Consider the following 6,843-nt stretch of genomic DNA (forward strand, 5'->3'; position numbering starts at 1 on the left):
CTGTCAAGTTGAGAAGAGCAAATTGATATTTGTTCTCAAAGTTAAATTAATCCTTGATAAAAACCACTTAATTTGGTTGTTTGCTTATTTTAGGACTAGTCCTTCACTACTATTTGATGCCTTCACCATTTTGGGTGACCTAGTTCACCAGTAGGGCTGTTACTCTCCACAACTAACAGTAAGTGCTTTTATAATGGAATAAATGTTTTTTTACATAAAAGGAGCAGGGTTGGAGATACAGCTCAGTGGCAGATTGCTTGCCTAGCATGAACCAAGGGCCCTGGTTCAGAAAGAAAGGAAGAAAGAAAGAAAGAAAGAAAGAAAGAAAGAAAGAAAGAAAGAAAGAAAGAAAGAAAGGAAGGAAGAGTTATTTTTTTAAATTTTAATATTTATTTTTTAGCCCTCGGAGGACACAACATCTTTGTTTGTATGTGGTGCTGAGGATGGAACCCGGGCCACACGCATGCCAGGCGAGTGCGCTACCGCTTGAGCCACATCCCCAGCCCCAAGAAAGAGTTATTTTTAAAAATGTTACACTTGTTCCAGAAATTAAAATTAGCATCATTCTGTTCGTATACAGACCCTCACAATACACTACACACACATAAAGCTGTCATTCACCGGCAGCTGAGTCTTCTCAACCTGGGTGCTGAGATTTGGGTGTGGTTTGTGTCCCCATCCTGTGTTGGAAGCTTGGTTTCAGTGTGCTGATGGTAAGAGGTGGGCAAGTGGGAGGTCTTTAGGTCTTGCTTGAGGCACTGTCCTTGGGACACATTATGGTAATTTTCATAGGACCCCAAGCTAGTTCTCCCAAGAGAGTTATAAAAGAACAATCCTGGGCCACTTGGTTTCCTGTCTCACTATATGATCTCTTGCTGTCTCAGGTGATACCATCTCTCGTGAGGCCTTCCCCAGAGCTGAGCAGATGCTGGTGCCAATCCCTTGAACTTCCAGAACCATGATCTAAATAAACCTCTTTTTTTCTTTTCTTTTTTTTGGGGGGGGGGTGAGAAAACTGAGGCAGAAGGATCACAAGTTCAGCCCTTGTTCTTTTGTATTTTGAGATAGGAATCTCCCTAGTTTAGGGCCTCTGATAAGTTGCTGAGGGGTTCTCAAATTTGCAATCCTTCTTCTTCAGTCTCCCAAGTCTCTGGGATTACAGGTGTGGCCCACCACATCCAGCTAACCTCTTTATTTACAAAGTATCTGGCCTCAGGTATCTCATTTTAGTAATATAAATAGACTAATGGATAGGGAAGGATTCCAATTCCCCTGTTCCCTTGAAGTTTTACATGACCATGGGATTTATTTTGTCTAACAATATAAACAGAGGTGGCATGTGTCATATCGGGTAAGAAACTATAAACTGTCAGTGCATGTTATCCTTCTTCCTTTCCCACTGTGGTGCCAACTGATGTGTGAAGCTCCTGTCAGTCTGTGTAAATAAATTTACGTAGTTTGGAGCTACTTAGATTTTGGAGCTGTTTGGTATTGAAGCATTACGACCTACACCAACTAAATGCAGTCATTGTTTTTCCAAGCACACAAATTCATGAGGGCTTGAGTTCCAAGTCAATTTTACCTTTGATGACCATCCACATTGTTTGTTTGTTTTTTGGTACCACAGATTGAACCCAGGGGCACTTAACCACTGAGTCATATCCCCACCCCTTTATTTTGAGACAGGTTCTCATTGATTGCTTAGGGCCTCACTAAATGTCTGAGGCTGGCTTTGAACTTGCAATCCTCTTGCCTCAGCCTCCAAAGCAACTGGGATTACAGGTATGTGCCACTGTGCCCAGCTTGGTTTTTGGTTTATTGAGGTGAAGTCTCACTGTGTTGCCCAGGCTGGTCTCAAGTGACCCTCCCACCTCAGCCTCCCTAGTAATATGCCAGCATACCTGGTTCATACCTGCTTTTTAACCTATTCGAAGAAAAGGTAATTAACCATGAGTGATCATGAACGATTGTTAGGCATCCAAAGGATGAAATTCAGATTAAAGTAAAATTCAGAGGGTTTGAATTTGAGCAGGGGGAAAAGGCCCTGGGCCATGGCTGGCACATTCCATCAGGAAATTGATACTTTATCGACATGGAGATTAATCATTTGTATTTGGGAGCAGCAGAGCTACCTGCCAAGAGTTTTATAAACCAGTAACATAAATTCCTGTTCCATTGCTCTCTCCCTTTTCACCTTCAAACGTTTCCTACCTATGGCATTTAGGAAGCAAGTGAAAAGCTTCGTGAAAAATGACCCAGATGCTGAAATAAAAGTCAGGGAAGCAAGTTCTCATGATTCTTGGGGTCCCTCTAGTCCTCTGATGTTGAATACCAGTGATCTGACTTTCAACACAATTTCTCTCTCGGGGATTATGAATATGCTATGGCAGAGATTCCGTGACCATGGGAAGAACTGGTGCCAAGTGTAAAAATCCCTTACCCTAGCAGATTATCTCATCAAGAATGGATCAAAGAAAGTTATTCATCATTGCAGAGAGGTGTTCTATAATCTTCAAGTATTAAAAGACTTTCAACACATAGATGAAGCTGGAAAAGATCAAGGTTATCATATCTGGGAAAACTCTAAGCAAATCATAATATTGCTAATGGATGTACAGATAGATACTGTATAAAGAGGGAAGTGGCATGGCAGACTAGACTATGTCCCTCCTACTCCATGACATTTCCTAAAGGATTACCTGGTACAGGTAATTCACCAACAGCATGTTCATCTGTCCTACAACAATAATTCCAGTACCAGCTTTTTAAGGTGGCAAGACTATGTAGCAAAAAAAAAAAAAAAAAAAAAAAAAAGCAGGATTAAAATAAGAGCAGCATCAAGACATGCAGTTAGTTACCTGCTGGCACTATGTTGTCCCAGGAGATTCTACTACTCAAGATACCTACTTGGAAATCAACAGAAGACTAGATACTATTTTATGATGAGGATCCAAAGCCACTTTTGCCATCAGTACCTCCTTCCATTATTTCTTCAACTACTTGGTTGTCAGAAGGACAAGCAGAAGTTTCCATTCTCTGGGATGCAGATGCTATACCAACTCACTCATGGGGAAAAAAAATCTCTGCAGACAAATTTCCAACTATCTCTGAGGGAACATCTTCCTTTTCTACTTTATTCATGTCACCTCCTGATTCGGGCCCTCCAGAGAATTCAGTTCATTGCTTACCCCCAACCTTGACTGGATCTTCCTTCTGGTCTTTGTTCCACCAGCCATCACCTTCGGCCTCCCTTAAACATAAAGATGTGACAGCCAAGGTTCCTTGCCATTTTGCTCCCAGTGGTCCATTGTTTTCTGATGAAGAGAAAAATGAACAACCTCAATCTGCTGGAAATGCTTCCAGATAACTCTGATTCTGCTAAAAACAAGGCAAGTCATATTTTCAGCAGTAATTGGATAGAGTGTTCCACCAAAATGTAGACCACTTTTCTAGTTTTCAGCCAACCAGAGGCTTGCCTAGGGAACTCGAAGCAAACAATTCCATTAAAATGCTTCTAGCTGAGGTAAAAAGTACAGTAGACCACACCAGATCTGAGCATGGAGTAGCCATCCCATGATCATGAATGGGAGTGGTCTGCAAACCAACAAATCTTTGCAGAACCCTTAGTCTTCTGAGGGAAGTTCACATCAAATCTAATAATCTCAACTGAAATTTTGATAGAACTTGATGGTTCCACATCTCAAAGACTTACCGTAGCATTTTCTAGATTCCCATTACCATGGGCAAAAAGTCATTGAAGGATATGGAAAAGAGGCCCCAAGGAAACTTCCTTCCTATTACCCTACCTGTCCTTCCACCCCAGCCCCCAAACTCCTTTCATGACCTGGCCCTGCCCACCAAAAGGGCCCATTGAAAGTAAATAACTCCTCCATGACCAGGCTCTGCTAAGACCCTATAAAATCCAGACCCTGTGGAGGCCCACTGTCATTTTCCCCCCAAAGGTGTGTCCCTCTGGTGCTGAATAAAAAAGCATCACTGGTCCATGGGGTCGGCCTCCATTTTTCTTTTTCTTTTTGTATTCTCTTTCATGTACTTTCATTTGGGTAAATTAGGTGAACAGATGAGAATAAACACGTCTTTAAAATTACTAACTCACAAGTTTTTCTAGGTGGTCAGACAATAGAATGTTAATTTCTATAAAATGTCTAGAATGTAATATCATTGCTTCTAGGATTTTTTCTTTAACAGGAAAGAGATGGCTAGTACTGTTAACTATACTTGCTGATATCCTGGTTATTACAGTTAAAAATAAGTAAGTTAGATTTAACATAGATGGGATTAATCATAAATGTGCTTGTTATAGACATCTGATTAATTTACAAAGTTAAAGTACTAACTGCTAAATATATATAAATAAGTACTCTTGACTTCTTGAATTCCATAGGGTAATATACTTAAACATTATGTGTTTTTTCATAAATTGTTAAATGGAAAATGGTTTAAGATTGCTTTGTCTGTGTCTTCACTGAAAACAAGCTTACTAAGATTAAAGTTCTAACAGGTGTAATTCTATGTGCTAAGAGTCTAAAAGTTTTAGCTGTGTTTCAGTTAAAGTTCTGTAAATGATATAAAAGTATTTCATCTTATTAAAGTGGAATAATAAGAAGGTTCTATAGAGAAATATATTTTGGTATGGAAAGTCAAAGGAAAAAAAATGTTCTGGGTGAGAAACTCTTTGTGTGGTAAAGTTGTAGAATGCCTAACCAAGTTACAAAAGGGTTCGTGAAAGGTAAATTTCAAAAGTGTGTGTAACTAAATTGGTCATGTATATAATTAGCATAATCAATTAAAGCTATTCAAGGCTTTTCCCTAAGGTCAAATATTAATGCACTGGTATAAACTAAGTTTAATATGTTAGAGCAATTGGTCTTAAAGAAATTTAGGGTTTATACAACTCTGGGGTTAAACAACAACTGTTATTTTAGAGTATTATACTACATTACAGAGTCTAAATTTTTCTTTAAAAGCTAAACTTGGTTAATACAAAAACATCAATGTAATTGTGGTGCTGTTACCATCTTCTTTGTATATTAAATGTGTTCAGATCTTCCAGGTAAACAAGTCTTTTAAGTAGGTGGTTTATAAGAGCATTTTATCAAGCTGGTGTTCTCCAAACTAAAGTTGTCTGTAATGGTAATTTTAGACTTATAAAATTAACAAATTTTATTTGTGATTTATTTATATCATTTAATGTTCTGTAACTGGATCTGTTATCAATAAGATATATGTAAAATTTTATGTTACTTTTTACACTGAGGTAGAAATTTAAATGTGTTTTTAAAAGATAATGAGAGTCTGATCTGTTTAAAGGTCATTATTGTGAAACATAAAAACATTTTGCCACTTTCCCACAAAAGGAATTAAAAAGCTCTCTTAGCTTTTGTTTGATTCATGTTTCAGATTTAAGACTATATTGTGTTAGCTAACATTCATATAGACTCAGGAAACAATGTATATAAACTTTATACAATGGCATTTAAGAAAGAGGCAAAGATCAGCTTCAGAAATAAAACATTTTACTTTAGATTTGACAAGAGCCCTACCTCACCTGAGTTAAGACTCTGCCTCTTGCCTTACTCCATATTAAGATAATTTAAAAGTAGGCTAGATTAATCTCATTTGAAGTTATGTTTAAAGGATAAATTTTTTGTTATAAAGATTACTGTGATCTCAAATTAATAAAATAAAGATCCATCAACAACTAAAAAATATTAAAAGAAGAAGAAGGAGGAGGAGGAGAAAAAAGGGCTGGGATTGTGGCTCAATGGTAGTACACTTGGCTTGGCATGCTCAGGTTTCGATTCTCAGCACCACATACAAATAAATAAAATAAAGGTCCATCAACAACTAAAAAATATTTTAAAAAAGATTGCTGTGATCTCAAAATAAACAGGAGATGTAATGTATAACTAAGGTTTAAGATTATAAAAATTATGTTTCTTAGTTCATAGTTATCATACAAACTCAATGTGTTTTTACTCTTGTTAATTTCATTTTGTATTCTCCTTATAAACTTTAACTGTTGTCTGTTAGTGCCTTAAAGAAGTACAACTTTCACTATAACAACCTGAGCTAATTGGAAATAGTAGGCCATCAAATATAGGCAGACAGGATGTAACCCTAACTTCCAGTACTAATAGTGACCCCCATTACATAGAAGGTATGGAGAACTGTAAAGTTATAGACATTAAAGTCAAAATCCAGTACTTTTACTTTAAGACTGATGAAACTGGCTTGCTGGATGTTTAAGACCAAGGCTTAGAGATTAAAGTTTAAGGAAGTAAAAGGGCTGAGAAAGAAAATAGCCAATATTTGACTCTTGCCCTCTGAGTCAGCTTGAACCCAGGAAACAAGGAAACTTCACTAAGGGGTTGCAACTCTGGGTCACATGACCTCCTGATCAAGGGGATCCATGAGCCCCGAAGAACAGAAAGCCATCCAGTACACATGCTGCAAAAAAGAAGAGGGTCATTGGAGAAGGGAGACATCCCTGATGCTTCCAAGGAAAGCCACATGGTCAAGGAGACCTGCCCCATCCTGGAAGATGGCACTAAAAGAGCTAAGAGGCTTCTTAAGTTCTCCAAGAGTGACCGACCCCCTTAGGGAACTCAGCCGACTCTTAACAATAGATTGGAACAAGATCAATTTCACCAGCTTAGTCCTGAACACCTAACAAAAACAGTTATAACCAAAGTACAGCCATAACTGGGCATTAAAAAAAAAAAAAAAAAAAGAGGGGCTGAGGCTGTAGCTCAGTGGTAAAGTGCTTGCCTTGCATGTGTGAGGCACTGGGTTCGATCCTCAGCACCACATGAAGATAAA

At 38.1% G+C, this 6,843-nt stretch overlaps 1 pseudogene; it reads left to right on the top strand.

Annotated features, from left to right (window-relative positions):
• The first annotated feature begins 2,213 nt into the window (after positions 1-2,213).
• On the top strand, positions 2,214-3,367 carry LOC113180685 (ENTH domain-containing protein 1 pseudogene; annotated as a pseudogene).
• The last annotated feature ends 3,476 nt before the right edge of the window (positions 3,368-6,843 follow it).

This window comes from Urocitellus parryii, chromosome 6 (assembly GCF_045843805.1).
Source record: "Urocitellus parryii isolate mUroPar1 chromosome 6, mUroPar1.hap1, whole genome shotgun sequence".
Lineage (NCBI taxonomy): Eukaryota > Metazoa > Chordata > Mammalia > Rodentia > Sciuridae > Urocitellus > Urocitellus parryii.